The sequence below is a fragment of the Artemia sp. Qi Xiang Cuo genome, chromosome 10 (genome assembly GCF_049724085.1).
Source record: "Artemia sp. Qi Xiang Cuo chromosome 10, ASM4972408v1, whole genome shotgun sequence".
NCBI lineage: Eukaryota > Metazoa > Arthropoda > Branchiopoda > Anostraca > Artemiidae > Artemia > Artemia sp. Qi Xiang Cuo.
The window spans coordinates 46,238,195-46,254,732 of NC_142803.1; the positions used below are offsets into that span (position 1 = coordinate 46,238,195).

The window sequence follows — 16,538 nt, forward strand, 5'->3', positions numbered from 1 at the left end:
GCATAGAGGATATGCTGTTCAAATTATGGATTGTAATTCCTGTCTTGAAGAGGCTTGTGACTCTTACCCTAAAGGATATCTATGCTCCAATTGTCATCATGATAATTGTGATCAATGGGAAAATATTTACCCTGGTATGATCTGAAAAAAAAACCCTAAACGTGATTTCAATTTATTTCTAAGGGATTGGTATCGTCGTGGATTTAAATTGATTTGGGAAGAAGAATTTGGAGCACATCTCAATTGAAAAAACATCAAGAGAGTATGTTTTCTACGTCATCATTGTGAGGACATTGGTAGTTATGATTATAAACCCTCTGTTTTTTTTGCTGTTGCAGAAAGTGATTCTTGATGTGAGAATATCGTGTGCGACATTACTTCAAATATCCAAATAGAAAAATGTGAATTTTATAATATGAATCACAATAGATTCATTATCTTCACAAAGAGATATAATAAAAATGAAGTTACATTATATATTGAAAAATGTGACACTGACTTTGCACGCAAGGATCAGTCCAAGAATCCCAATGATCTGCAACCATTAATCGTTGAATCCTAATGATATACCACTAATAATTGTTATTGACGATGACCTAAAAGAAGAAGAAGAAGAAATCTAAACGATGAAGACAAAAGACTGTTATAGTTTATATATATATATATATATATATATATATATATATATATATATATATATATATATATATATATATATATATATATATATATATATATATATATATATATAGGCCTATATATTTTTTTTAAATAAACAAATTTACAAACATTATTAAAACATTTTATTCTGAGGGCACTAAAGTTAATATTATACATGTAGGATAGGACAATTTCTACTATGAAGTCATTCAATCGAGAACTGTCCACATAAATGTTGAGAAAGTCACTATAAGCTTAGTCACGGCATCAAAAAACAAAATACAGTTATGTATGAAAACCACAGGTTTTGTTTGATAAATATTGTGTTCCTTTCCAATTTTTAATCATTGTTTTTCCACTTCTTTCAAGGAAGCTATTGACGTGAGTTTTTTAAAATGCATATGATAGACCAAGAGGATCAAAAATTGTATATTCTTCGTTGTTTGAAAGATGCATAACCAATGCCTCCTCTGCACAGTCGATGGACTACTTTTAACAATGACAATAGTATTGTTAGCACTATGAATATGCTCGCGGAAATCCGAAGATATGCAATAGTATTTGTATTTGGACATGTATTGATCCAAGTTAAATGCATCGATTATTTGATTAGTGTTCATGGTGCTAAGTCTAATAGAATGCTACCGTCGGAGGCAATTTCCCAAGAGGTTTCAAATTGATTTAATGAGATTAATTTTAAAATTTCCGTCGATGGCAAAGGTACGCTCTAAACGTACAGTGCCCGTTCGGACAACACTCATATCGTGAGTACCAGACAGGTCGAAAACAATGATTCCGTGACTTTTTGCGAACATTGCATCGGCTCTACTGTTTTCAAATAGTTGTGAATCTCGATCCAGGGCTTGCATTGTCAATTCATACAGAATAAGACTTATCAAAGGATAAATTGGTGAGAGGAATTCCATTTACTTTACATACAAAAGATGAACGTCCAAACTTTTAAAATTCATGTGGAGAACTTGTCCATGATCCTGTGGCACTGGCACTTTTGAACCAGTTTCAATATGACGTTGATTGTATGAGGACCGAGCAGTTTGATATTACTTCCAGAAGCTCTTAATTGTTCGATTGCCAAAGCAACAGAAATCATAACCTGTTGTTTTCGTACAGGAAGTATTGCCGAAATAAGATTGACATTTGCATCGGGCGATGCATCAAGTATTTTTCTCAAGATGAAATTGGACTGTGCGAGTTGTAACTTTATGTCAATTTTAACATTGGGAGGCATCCATTGAGTTATATTAAACATTTCATGATTTAGTTTACCTACCAAATCATACTCCTTGCTCACTGCCCAATTGAGTTCGCCATCAGTATCTACATTTGATCTATAGTCATAGCCCATCACCAGACCTCTCAATTTCTTATAGGACTTTGGAATCATCAACATAAATTGTATATAGCTTGCATAGTTTGATAGATTATTACTAGTGCTCACCAGTGTTCCATTTATGTGTACACATTTTTCTTTAAACAAATTGTGTAGTATGCCATTCACATAAAGTAATCCATCGGTAGCGGTGGGAGCTAGATTGTCAGGCTTTTCCCTCACCACAACATTTAAATCAATAAATGTGGATGATAAATTTACAAAGTAGTCTTCATTGGAATAAATTTGAAAATATAAGTTTTCAGAGAATTGTTGTTGTGAGTAGAATTGTTCATAGTATCCATATTTTACACTGACATCTACATTTTCTGCATTGAAAAGATTTAGAGATGAAATCACTGTGGGATGAGATTCCTTGTAGGGTAGATATGTCATTTCAGTCTAGGAAAAGAAATCCTTTTTCGATCTAATAATTTTTCTTCTTCTTCTTTGACATGATTGATGTCTTTCGTTTCTGACCTGTGTAGATGAGTGATGAAGTGTTTCTCGATCTTTTTCAACCTTTTGCACTGTCTTTATTTCAATCGCTCACCAAGGGATTGTGCGCTGGACTTGAGATTTTGTGAAATACTTTGTTTAAAGTACTTGTCAGCCCCCCGTCTTGTAGTGTATCGTGTAGTGTAGAGGATGCAACATCCGCGGCAACTGAAGCAATATTTTTTTAGCCAGAGGTAGTGCAGAGCAAAAAAGCTTAGCAAACCAACTGCCAAGACCATAGCCTGACATTGACGAACGACCTTTGTAGTAGTCCTTTCCATGAGCCAATTTTCGTGGTCGGAGAGTAGTAATATAGCAATCAGTATCAGGAGAAACAAATATATTTTTTCTGTTAGCCATCTCGTTGTTGCTGTTGTTTAGTGGGTCGAAAATTACATGTAATGACAACCAAACCTTTTGTTATTGCTAGAGGATCACCTAATTCACTTCTTAATGTTAACTGACAGAGTTCCAAATACGAAGTGTTAAAGAAACATACTGAAGATGCTTTATATTACAATGATGAACATGTTCATGGGTGGTTTTTCTTCAAGAACACGTAGGAGGGAACATTATAATTGACAACTCTCTATGTTACAACAAAGGACGCATAAAGAAATATCGATATAGCCTCTTTATCCAGCATAGTTGAAAATTTAATAAATATGTCTTTGAGGATAACTTAATCCCCCAGAGTTCTCGGGGGAAGGGCTGTAAGTTATTAACTTTGCCCATTGTTTACATGTAGCATTGGTTAATGGGAAGTATACAGACGTTTTAGGAGGTATTTTTTTCTGGGGGGGGGCAGAGGAGGGGTTACGGGGGATGATTTTTCCATGGAGTATATTTCCTTGGGAGAAGGGCACCGGATTTCACAGCAAAATTAAAAAAACCATCAGAAATTAAATAAAAAACAAGTTGTTTCAACTGAAAGTAAGGAGCAATATTAAAACTTAAACTGAAAAGAAATTATTACGGGTATGAGGGGGTTCGCACCCTAGTCAATACCTCGCCTTTTACGCTAAAGTTTGTCTGTACTTTCAAAAGAGTCATCTATTCTAATTAACCGGCCTTTTTGATCCAGGGGTTTGTGATTCGAACAAAATTTAAACTTTAGCGTAAAGAGCGAGGTATTGTGTAGGGGGTGAACTCCGAAATATACGTAATAAAACATACAAAGATAGAAGTTCGTTACGTAAGTTAATTCGTAAGTTATGTCAGAACAACGTTTCGAGTAAGCTGCATTAATTCAACTGCATTAAAACGTTCAGAAATTAAATTAAAAGCAAGTTTTTTCAACTGAAAGTAAGAAGTGACATTAAAACTTAAAACGAGCAGAAATTATTCCGTATATGAAAGGGGCTGTCCCCTCCTCAGCGCCTCGCTCTTTACGCTAAAGTTTAAATCTGTCTCACAACTATTTTTTTAAACAATAAAAATTTAGTGTAAAGAGCGAGGCGTTGAGAAGGGGACAGCCCATTTCATATACGGAATAATATCTGTTCATTTTAAATTTTAATGTCGCTCCTTACTTTCAGGTACATTAAAACTTTCAAGCTGCATTAAAACGTTCAGAAATTAAATTAAAAACACGTTTTTTCAACTGAAAGTAAGAAGTGACATTAAAACTCAAAACGAACAGAAATTATTCCGTATATGAAAGCGGCTGTCCTCTCCTCAACGCCTCGCTCTTTACGCTAAAATTTGAATCTGTCTCACAACTTTATTTTTTAAAACAATAAAAATTTAGAGCGAGGCGTTGAGAAGGGGTCAGCCCATTGCATATACGGAATAATATCTGTTCATTTTAAATTTTATTATCGCTCCTTACTTTCAGGTAATAGAACTTTTATCTCATATGTACGATCTTTTCTCAGGATGTCATATGTATTTTTGAGAATACAATCGGCAAAAACAACATCATATTTTCCATCGTTGAATCGATGTTTGGGGGGATTTTTGTCCAAAAATCACTTGTTTTATTCAGATCATTGTAGCGGGGGGGGGCGGAGACGTTGGACATAAACGTCACAAGAAATCATTGGGCATTATATATGTGCTCAGCTTGTATCCGCGAATCAAAATCAGAGTTGTATTCTAGCCAAAGAACAAGCAACTGTCTCTTGCCCTTGCGAGGACGACTCTTTAATATCTTTTCAATCTGGTACATTCCAGTGTTTTTAATTTTTGTTATTCATAATTACTAAAACCGCAAAGAATCTCATCATCTTTCATGTCACGTAGGAGATACATTATGGGTGTAGTGACTTCAAAGGGGGCTCATTCGATTGGAAATTTAAAAGGCTAGTGCCCTTTTTAACAGTCGAAAGTAATAGGAGGGAAACTAACCTCCCTCTTACGCCCACCTTTTCCCCAAACACATCCAATCAAAATTTTGAGATAGTCATTTTGTTCTACGTAGTTAATTTCCAGATAGAAATTATGTTTTTCAGGAGGACACTCCCCCCACAGCCCTCAGGACAAGGGTTGTAAGGTATGCCCCAGGGGCATATAAGGGTTTTTATAGAAAGCTTTATCGTAGAAACTTCAAAAAGGGCTCATTCGATTGGAAATTGAAATGGCTAGTGCCGTTTTTAATAGTCTAAAGGGATTGGAGGGCAACTAACCCCCCTCTCACGCCCACCTTTTCCCCAAACACATCCAATAAAAATTTTGAGATTGCCATTTTGTTCAACGTAATTGAAAATCCTGGAAATTAGGTCTTTGTGGATGACAGCCCTCAGGGCAATGGTTGTAAGTTATGCCCTGGGGGCATATAAGGTTTGTGTAGAAAGTGTTGTCGTAGAAACTTCAAAAAGGGCTCATTCGATTGGAAATTTAAATGGATAGTGTCACTTTTAGTAGTCGAAAGTGATTGTAGGGCAACTAACACCCCTGCCACGCCCACAGTTTCCCCAAACATCCAATCAAAATTTTGAGATAGCCACTTTGTTCAACGTAGTTGAAAGTTCTGGAAATTATATCTTTGAGCAGGACAATCCCCCCAGATTCTTCAGGGCAAGGGTTACAAGTTATATATGGAAGGAATGCTCGTATAAACTTCAGAGAGGGATCAGTTTGATTCGAAATTGAAAGTTCTAGTTCACTTTTTAAGTGTCAAAAGATATCGAAGAGTAACCAGCCCCCCCCCCACGCTCTTTTTTTCCAAAAGAGTTCTATAAAAATTTTGAGATAGCTAGTTTGCTAAAAATAATTCAAAGATCATATAAAAAAAACTCCGGTGTCGACACAACCCCTCAGGGCCCGGGGGCAGGCGTTGTAAATTATGCCCTGGGGATATATATGGTTCTTATGGAAGGGATACTTGTATAAAATTCAAAAAGGGCTCATTTGATTTAAAATTGGAAGTTCTATTTCACTTTTTAAGAGTGAAAAGAGATTGGAGGGCACCTAGTCCCCCCACACCCTTTTTTTCTCAAACCAATCTGATAAGAATTTCGAGATAGCCATTTAAAAAAAAAATATTTCAAAGACCATGTAACAAAAACTCCGGGGTCGACACAGCCCCCAGGGCTCGAGGGCAGGCGTTGAAAGTTATGCCCTGGTGGTATATATATTGTTCTTATGGAAGGGATGCTCGTAAAAACTTCAGAGAGGGCTTATTTGATTGAAAATTGAAAGTTCTAGCTCATTTTTTAAGAGTCAAAACAAATCAGAGGGCGACTAGCCCCCTTCCCCACGCCCCCTTTTCCCGAATACATCCGATAAAAATTTTGAGATAGCCATTAAGTTTAAAATTGTTCAAAATTCATATAACAAAAACTCAGGTGTTGACACAACCCTCTAGGGCCTGGGGGCAATCGTTGTAAATTATGCTTTGTTGCACATATGGCTTTTATGGAAGAGTTGCTCGTATAAACTTCAGAGAGGGCTCATTTGATTCGAAATTGAAAGTTCGAGTTCACTTTTTAATAGTCAAAAGAGATCCTAGGGCAACTAGCCTCCCCCATCCCTTCTTTTCCAAACCCATCTGACGAAAATTTTGAGATAGACATCGTATTAAAAAAAATAGTTCAAAAGTCGGATAAGAAAAACTCCGGTGTCAATACAACCCCCAAGGTCCCGGAGAAGGCGCTCTAAGTTATGGCCTAACGCATGTATGGTTCTTTTGAAATTGATGCTCGTATAAGCTTCATAGAGAGCTCATTTGATTGGGAATTGAAAGTTCTAGTTTACTTTTTAAGAGTCAAGAGATTTAAGGGTAGCTACCCCCCACGCCCTTTTTTCCCCAAACCCATCCGCTACAATTTTTGAGATAGCCAGTTTTTCAAAAAATTGTTCCAAAAACTCCTGTGTCGACAAAACCCCCCAAGGCCCGGGGGGTAGGCGTTGTAAGTGTTGTCCTGGGGGCGTATATGGTTTTTATGAAAGGGATGCTCGTATAAAGTTCAGAGAGGGCTCATTTGATTGTCATTTGATTTCAAATTGAAAGTTCTAGTTCAGTTTTTAAGAGTCAAAAGAGATCAGAGGGCAACTATCCCCCCTACACCCCTTTTCCCCCAAATGCATCCGATAAAAAATTTTGAGATAGCCATTTTTCAAAAATAATTCAAAGGTCAAATAAAAAAAAACTCAGGTGTCGACACAAACACCCAGGGCCGTGGGGCAGGCGTTGCAATTTACGCCCTGAGGGCATATATAGTTCTTATGGAAAGGATGCTCGTATAAATTTCATAGAGGGCTGATTTGAATGGAAATTGAAAGTTCTAGTTCATTTTTTCAAGAGTCAAAAGAGATCGGAGGGTCCTTAGCCCCCCTCCCCCACGTCCTTTTTTCCCCAAACCCATCCTATACAAATTCTTAGATAGCCAATTTTCAAAATAGTTGAAAGATCAGATAATAAAAACTCCGATGTCGACAAAACCTCCAGGGCCCGGGGGTATGCATTGTAAGCTATATCCTGGAGTCTTATGTGATTCTTATGAAGGGGATGCTCGCATAAACTTCAGAGAGGGCTCATTTGAATGGAAATTAAAAGTTCTAGTTCATTTTCTCAGAGTAAAAAAAGATCGGGGGGAACAAGCCCCTCCCGCCCTCCGCGCCTTTAAGTTTACCGGATGGATAAACCCATCCGATAAAAATTTGAGGTGGACATTTTGTTAAAAATAGTCCAAACATCTCGATATTAAGACTCCGGGGTCGGCACAACCCCAAAGGGCCCAGGGACAGGCGTTGTAAGTTATACTCTGGGGATATATATGGTTCTTATAGAAGGGATGCTCGTATAAACTTCAGAGAGGCTTAGTTGATTGAAAATAGACAGTTCTGGTTCACTTTTAAAGAGTCAAAAGAGACCGAAGAGCAATTAGCCCCCCCCCCCCCCTTATTCCCCAAATTCATCCGGTAAAATTTTTAGATAGCCATTTTGTTAAAAATAGTTCAAACATCAGATAATAAGAACTTCGAGGTTAACGCAACCTGGTTTTTTCACTTTGATATTGTCACTTTGACACCAGTTTTGAAACATTTTGATACAGTTTTGGTACAGACTTTGATACACTTGATTTTTAAAAAAAAGTTTGATTCTAAATAAGGAATTTTTAAAAGCTTGAGACTTTTTCCAATCAAAAACGAATAAAACTTAATTTAAAAAAAAACTTTCCGAAAATAAGTTTTTCAAAGAAAAGTAAAGGTCATTTTAAACTTAAGCTCATCAGATACAAATACTTGTTAGGATTCAAACTCAAAACGACAAGAAATTACTATTAAAGAATAAATAAAACCCAAAACAAACAGATAAATAAACAATCATAGCAAAAAACATACAACAAGTAATAATATAAATGAACAAATAGTTCTTAAAGTGAGTAATTTGTAGATTAAATATGAAAATCAAGCTTAAAACGAAAAATGTTTTGCAATTGAAGCATAAATGAAACTTAAAACGAACAAAAAATAAATAAACAATCAATGCAAACAAACATACAATAGATATTGATGTAAATGAATAAATAAATCTTAAAACGAGTGAAACTGAAATTGAATATGCAAATCAAGCTTGAAACGACAAAAAATCACTACAAACAAGAGTTTGGGTATCGCCTCCTTCTCTCACTGTAAAAGTCTAAAAACTACTGCGACATTGGCGCTCTACTGAAAACTAACTTTATTACAAATATTTCTTTTGTACTTAATATTGAAAATAAACATTAAAATTATAGTAAAATTTTGAACAGAGGAGCTTTCAGCAATTAATATCATTATGCATCAAATATTTTGTTTTCTTTATTAGTTCTTTCTAAAGTTGTTCGAAAACTCCTTGCTAAAGTTTTTAGCCAATTTTGCCTTTATTGGACTATGACAGAGCATTGTGTTATATTTCAATAGAACGTTCTTTACATGTGGATTAAAAATTCACTACCCCGATCCGTTTGAATCTTCTTATAAAAATGCTGTTCAAGGATGATTTCAAGAGCTTTAACAACTTCATCAGCTCACTTTGACCGCAGTGGAATTGTATAAGCCTAGCGACTAAAAACCTGATTGTAATATTTGCAGTGGGTAAAAGGCTTTAGTTTTTCGATAGTGACTACCACGAACTCTATGATTGCGATGTATGGTGTAACGTGATTCTTTCTGCAAATACTTTGCCACTAGCTTCTTTTCAAGTCCAGTGACTTGAGTAAGTGTGGTGGGTGAACTTAAACTTCCCACTTCACCAATATTCTCATAAACATGTTTGAAAGCTTCAACCATTTTGAACGTAAACACATAGTGAAGTGTCCACTGCCCTTTTGTATACTAACAGGTGATGGTGAGAGTTATGCAGTGATATTAAGACGCCTTCGTTTGAGCCCTCTCCCCAAATTTCGTCAAATCATCAATGCCACTTGGCGTGGTAGTATTTTCCGGAAATGATTTAAAAACATCTTTTGGTATTTGACTAAATTCCTTTAATTGTTTTAAAACATGTTTATGGCCAATAAGACTTTTGGGGAAGTTTCATGAGTTTAAAAATCGTATGCAAATGATTTTCAAATGATACAAGTCTTTTACCATTTGTGATTAAATATGGTAAAAAATCAAGTAGAATGTAGGACTTGCCATGGATTGTAACTTTATTCCCACCATCACTAGCATCAATTTGAACATGTTCACTTTCAGTGAGAAAAGTTAAGAGTCTTTTACACTGCTCACGATAGGAATGAGGCATTAGATCTGCAACAATTGTCAAAATTTCAGACAAAACGTCTTCTTTTGGTGGTGTTGGTATTGGTGGTGGTGGTGGAGAATTTTGAGTCATTTACTTTCCTTGATCAATGAAATTTACATTGACGATTTCTCACGGTAGGGTTTATGTTTGTCGACTTGTCGAAGTGCATTTTCAAGCAAAATTAATTTTTCATCGCCGGCAATTGTCTCATTGTTAGCTAATTTATTGAGATTGTCCTCGAAATGATCCTTTGTCGAAAGGGCGAGTTCTATTGGAGTCAATTTGTAGGGTTTGGCCATCTAGAGAAAACTATTTACAAGTCCTGCAATGATCGCCAGTAAAAGTGTAAAGAAGCTACCACCCACTTGAAAAAATCATTTTCTTTTAAGTTCGTTTCCTTTATTATTGGATTCTGCTAGGACACGTACAAGTAAACGTTGTTACTTTGTCTGTTGCTTAACTACTTCTGGCAGTTGAACATTGCCTTCAATTAAATTTAAACAAAGCTCTTACGTGAGATTAATGAATTCTCTGTCAACACCATGTTTGAGTGTAGCCTTCCTAAACCGTTGTTTTGGATTCTCTTCGACGGGGAATAAATGTCGTTCTTCATGTAGTTTCTTCGGTGTCATGATTGCAACTAACAGCCTTTTCTACTATTCACCGGCAGATACACTCTAATTTCATTTTCGAAAATATCAGTGACTAGACGTAAATCCTCGTTTGTGTTCTAGTTGAGCTCAAGTAGAATATAACCATCGGGTCTATTTGTAGCCTCATAGTATGCCGAGGGTAAAAATCTCGGTTTTCCCGGATATGCTTGTCTATTTAAAGCTATGAGAGAGCTGGAATCATGAACAACCCTAGAGGTGATATAGTAGGTACAATTCAAAGCAAGTGTCCTCATACACTTGCTTTGATGAAAGAAATTGTGTAGAACTAGGGTTACGAAAATCTGTTCATAATGAGATCAGATAATGAACAATTTTGACATATCATGAGACCATTCTTCAATGGATTCAGCTAAATCATCAACAATCAACAAAGAGTTTGGTTCAATACTATTAAAAATGTCAAGTCAATGTATGAATTTTGTTTCTGGTGCAATAGTCTTTCCTTTATCATAGAATTCTTGCCAACACTGTACCAATAGTAAAGGTTTTTTGGATTTTCTAAAAACATTTTATTATGATTTTGAATTATTTTGGTAAAAAGTCTCGTTTTGCCAGACATTGGCGGTCCGCAAAGAAACGGTATGAATGGAGTTTTAAATTGAAACATAGTCCCTCGCAGCAGTGTCAAGATACATCTGACTGTAGATTGCATCTGTCCCTTGAATATATTATAATAATTCGATAATGGTTCGATAATAAAGCTAATGAATAATACCTCTATTTTATTTACAAATAAAAGGCACTAGCAAAAAGATAAGTTCAAAATAATTATACATGTTTACCGAATGGCTGAAAGTCCATTCAAGAGCTAGTGTGCATACCTTTTTCCAAATATTCTAATAAATTCCCGGTATTAACTTTTAGCAAAAGTGAATGGGTATCCCCAAAATATACTTGAACTTGTCCCTCCCCCGGCCATTGGCGCCAACACACATCGTCAAAGAATCACAACATGAGTTTTTTTTACATTTCTGTTATTGCGCTGCCACCAGCAATGTTTTTATTCAATATGACGTTTATTTATTTCCTATGCAAGAGGACCATATGGGAGTTTATGATGGTGAATTATTTGAAGTTTGGATCGGCAACGAGTTGAGCACATTCCTTTGGGCCGGTCACAACGTCATAACGACTTCGACTGCGCACTCTTTCGCAAATTTTACCGAAGGCTGAATTTAAAATGAGTTTGAAGATTTGTTTCAAACTTCGTTTTTGCTTCTGAACGTTTTACTGACAAAAGTGTCAATAAACGTTTTCAAATAGGATTTTTGGTCGAATTGGAGGGCTCTGTGTATCTTTTTGACATTGAAACCGTTGGCTAGTATCCACCGCAAAAGAACGTGATGTACAACGATATTCTCTTTCGGATGAAGATCGGCAACAAGTTTTCGTTTTGAAGGTATCTCGTGCACAGCCGTATCCTCTACCAAAGATATATCATATAGAATCAAAGAGTCCTTAGGCACTGGTTTGCTTATGCACGGAAAAACAAAATCCTTTACCGAGTCATGAGCTCCACCAGTATTTTACCATCAATTTAAAAAAACCATCCTTGTGGTCCATTCTCCTCAACGCTGTCAATGTTGGGGAAATTGTAAGCACAAAGATGGTTAAGCCATTTATAATTACCACACGGCAAAGAGTAGGGAGACATTGGTGACGAATAAAAAGTGTTCATATTCAAAACAGCTTCATCCGACTTTACACCAGTGTCCTTTACAGTCGGGTCAGTTTTAAGGATATGATCTTCATGGAAACTTACCCTCCTCTCATTGATCTCTCTATAAATAGATGCTGATCCACGCCGGTAGTCGGACCTATTTCTTCTTTAATGATTTTAAGAATTAAATCCATCACCAGATGAGGATTGGAAAAATAATAACCAAAATCCAACCCAAATTCCCCATAGATTTTGTCCGTATTCTTACACACAATATCCAGCAACGTCAATACATCATTTGTCAAGTACATCTTATAATAATCCTCCCCATTTTTACACGCTCCCTTAGCCCAAACCTTTTAGGTGAATTCATAGTCGGCAGTAGTTCATTGAATCTCGTGAAATTGAATTCTAAAACGATACGATGGACGGGTAATTTATCCTCACGAGGCCTCGAGGTAGAATAGTAGTACTCATACGGTTATATTATTATTATTATTATTATTATTATTATTTATTTCTAACCCACACTATACAGAGGTACAATACGTTGAGTATCACGAGGAAAAACACAAAAAAAATGCAACACAAATCGATATAGAAATCAAAGATTACCAGTTACAGAGTAACACATGAAAATGTAAAAGAAACTAAAACAAAAGAGAAATAACATGAAAGGAGGGGGAAAGAAGAAGACGAAAAAAAACAATACAACTTTAAGAATCTAATAAGCAGTAACATACAGAAATATCGACACAGCTGTCATTTTTATTATCATTATTTGGTTTTTACTCACTCTTTACAATACTAAAAAATGTGGAGGGACCAAACAGAGAAAAACAAATAAACAAATAAAAGAAAAATAACTTACGACTGAAAAAAACTGATAAGGTGATGGTGCGTAGAAAAACGGATACAAGTGGTATTTGAAAGTTTTCTGTGTAGTGCTTCCAGTTTTTCAGTAATATTAGGAACAAGAAATTTATAAATAATTACTCGGTTTTTGGTCCAAGTTTGAAGAAACAACAAAAATTTACAAAATCTATAATAATTAATTCGGATTCTTTTTAACTCATTTTTCTTAAGAAGGAGAAAAATTCAAGAATCAAAGAGAATTGAATGGTCACAAAAAGTTGAGTAGAGCTTGGCCAACGCGAGTTTATTATATTTACCTCTATTGGCAACAATCTTAGCATATCCTACTTTAATTTTCATATTAATATCTGACACTGTGTGCTGGCGCAAGCTCGGAAGACTGTTAGTAATAGAAATACCGAGCCATCTAAGAGAATCTACGAGAGGGATAGTAAAGCCACTACAGCGAAGGGAAGTACTAGAAATGCTATTAAAAGAAAGAAATTTACATTTATCTACATTAAGAGAAAGGCCTATGTCTGAAAAAGAAGTGACAACACAAGAAACCATGCTAGATAAACTAGTTTTAGTACGGCTTATAAGAAGCAGATCATAAGCGTAGGCCAGGTATGAAACATCAGAGAAACCGGAGAGATAGGTAGCCGATATCTTTGCCAGAATTCTGAAATAAATAAATTAAATAGGGTCAGAGATAAAACTCCACCTTGCCTTAAACCTCTTTTCAATTTAATAATAGAAGCTGGCGCAGATTTCAGCCGAAGAAAAGAATTAGAGTACCAGAACCGAAGGAGCAAAATAACCGATAGATTGACACCGCAACCACGAAGAGCAGAAAAAAGCTGACTATGTCATACACTTTCAAAAGCTTTTTATAGGTCTGAAGTACAAAGAAGAATTACCCTTACTCTTACCCTTACCCTTAGAAAGAATTTTCAAGGAGCAAAGAAGATAATACACGATGTGCGTGTTGACAACCTATTCCGGGATTAAATCCAAACTGGTTATCTCTCTCAAGCATATTCTTAGTCACAAAAGGTAGTAATACATGCTCAAGAACTTTACCAAAAGTACAAGAGACAGTAATAGGTTGGTAAGAAGAGCAAATTAAAGGAGAATTTCCCTTCTTTAAAATTGAAGAAACAGTACCACACAAAAAACTCTCCGTTACACTAAAAGTACAAATACACATCTGGAGAAGTAGTTGTATATGATCAATAAGGGGGGAGCAATCGAATAAAAGGTGAAATCTAGATATACCATCATTATCAAGATTATCTGATTTAAGTTTCTTAATTGCTTCAACTACGGATGAAAGAGACATGGGAACACAAAGACGCTGAGATAGAGGGGTATTAAAATAGCAGAAAGAGAATGAGTATACAAAGAATGCACACGGTAATTACATTAGAAAAAATGGACGAGTAATGGCCATGCCAAGCAGATGCAGGAAGACAATCACTACTTGGCACATCTCTTCTAATCGACTCAGAAATAATAACTTTTCGCCATTCTCTCTTTGACAATGGAAAATCCATACCACGATAGTGCATTGGCTTAAGATATTTTTATATTCACTGCGCGTCTTATGTTTAAGCTCAGATACAATTCCAAAAGCCGGTCTATCACATTCATTCCAAAGTTTTAACCAAAACTTTGCTTTATTTCTCGAAGTTTTTAAATTAGGATCTAAAGACCAAATAGGTTTTTGCGTACCACATCTAACGCGTTGCAATGGCACTGTAACTGCCTCGGCATCTTTTAGACATTTAATTATTTGATTACAATAGCAATCCAGGTCCTTTTTGCAATTCACCTGTATAGAGCTCTGAAGCACATGATAGGGAACTCGTATAGCAGACAGCTGGTTTGTTAGTGTAAACGCATAGAGGGGAACATCAGCTCTCTTCCAATTGCTTTTTTTCAGACCATTTTGAAGACCAGGGTATTTTACAAATACTTGCTAGGTTTATATTCAGTGTAAGGGAATTGAAACAGGGACATCGCCCAAGTTTTTTTCTTCAGCATTCACTAACACTATTGATGTAGTCATACTGGGTGAGCAAATAATTTGATCAATATTATTGTTACTGCGTGAATGGTGAATATAAGAAAACGGATGAGTTTTGGGGTATAATATGATAAGATTGAAGGCAATGTAACAACAAATCACTTCTCACTGATGAGTAATTTATTTCCGTATTGAGGTCACCAATGATCATATAATCTAGAGAAATAGAAAGAATTTTTTCCACTAGAAACCTCAACATGTTACAGGTCTTAGCATATCTAGCCATTAATCTGGAAGAACGGTCATTATAAGGCAAGTAAGAATTAATGGAGACTATAGTGCCATTATGAAGAGCCAAAAAAAAACTCATCCGAGTAAAGAATCACCGGCGAAACCAAATTAGGATTACGCTTAAAAACACAAGCTAGCCCGCCGAATGAGTGGCTTCTTGTGGCTCGGGCAGTAGTAAAAAACACATCATGGTGAAGGCTCTGACGTAAACCGTTAATGCTAAAGTCTGTAAGAGGATGCTCCTTTAAACAGACCAAATTAAAATCATTGTAGAGCTCATCAATAACGAAATCCTTATCCTTTGTACCATTAATATTAAACGATATTATTGAAAACTCCAAAGTCATTGCAAAAAGTGGGAGCGCGGCATTAGTTCCTTATATACAGGGCAGGACAGGCTATAAGAAGCATGATTTTTACCACAGTTAGCACACTTGGGAACAGCGCTAAAAGGACTATCCTTAGTAGAAAAATGTGGTCCAGTATATCTGGCATATTTCGGGACATTACTGGTGCAAGCACTTTGAAGGTGCTCGTAAAACCGGTACTTGAAGCAGAATTTAGATATTTCTTCATATTCATGAATTCGAAAAAATTCATATCCAACTTTAATTCCTTCTTTGAAATAAGCAGACTGAGCGAAGGAGTCTTCAAATTCAAGCTTGGCTTCCATAGTCCGGCCCAGTCGATTTGCACTTATTATACCTTGCAGTCTATTAATAACTGAAAGGTCAATATCAACTGGGAAACCTCTGAGAATCTCAAAAAATCGATTGGATTTTACTTTAACTGTTGCTCCGGTAATACAGTTCTGAACTGATGTACAAAAATCTTCAGTTGCAGATTTATCAATATTGACATACCATCTGTCATTAACAGGGTTCACACTACAAACTATTCATGCCCCGCTATTTGATCGAGAACAGATTTGCGTTTAATCGGATCAGACAGATCTGAAGGCACTTTAGAGACAATAACTATCGCATGAGTGTTAATTGGTGGGGTAGGTTTGGGAAGTTGAGGAAAATTAAACTGATAATTTTCAAATTTCCCTGACATTTCAACAACCACTAGTTGTGGCTCATCAAATTTAGAGAGTAAAGAAGTATAAGCATTTGCAGGGAGACATGGCACCTCTTTAGGTCGCTTTATAACAAACATAGGTACAAAAGTGTCGCTACTGTCAAGAGATCTTAACAGAGAAATAATGTCATTAAAATGATTAGAAAGTGCATTGTTCCCCTTACGTACTGGGCAATCCGATTCAGGTGCACCATATTCAGATGCACCACAGTAAACTTTTAGCT

The 16,538-nt window shown here is 36.0% G+C and overlaps 1 protein-coding gene and 1 long non-coding RNA gene across 2 annotated transcripts in view; one reads left to right on the forward strand and one right to left on the reverse strand.

Annotated features, from left to right (window-relative positions):
• Nucleotides 1-16,538, forward strand: part of LOC148947820 (uncharacterized) — a 325,198-nt gene that overhangs the window by 135,457 nt on the left and 173,203 nt on the right. The window lies entirely within an intron of this gene.
• The window catches only part of LOC148947821 (uncharacterized), a 68,014-nt gene that overhangs the window by 40,796 nt on the left and 10,680 nt on the right, over nt 1-16,538 (reverse strand). The window contains exon 3 of the long non-coding RNA XR_016142309.1: nt 500-596. This is a non-coding gene — a long non-coding RNA (uncharacterized LOC148947821). The remainder of the gene's footprint in view (nt 1-499; nt 597-16,538) is intronic.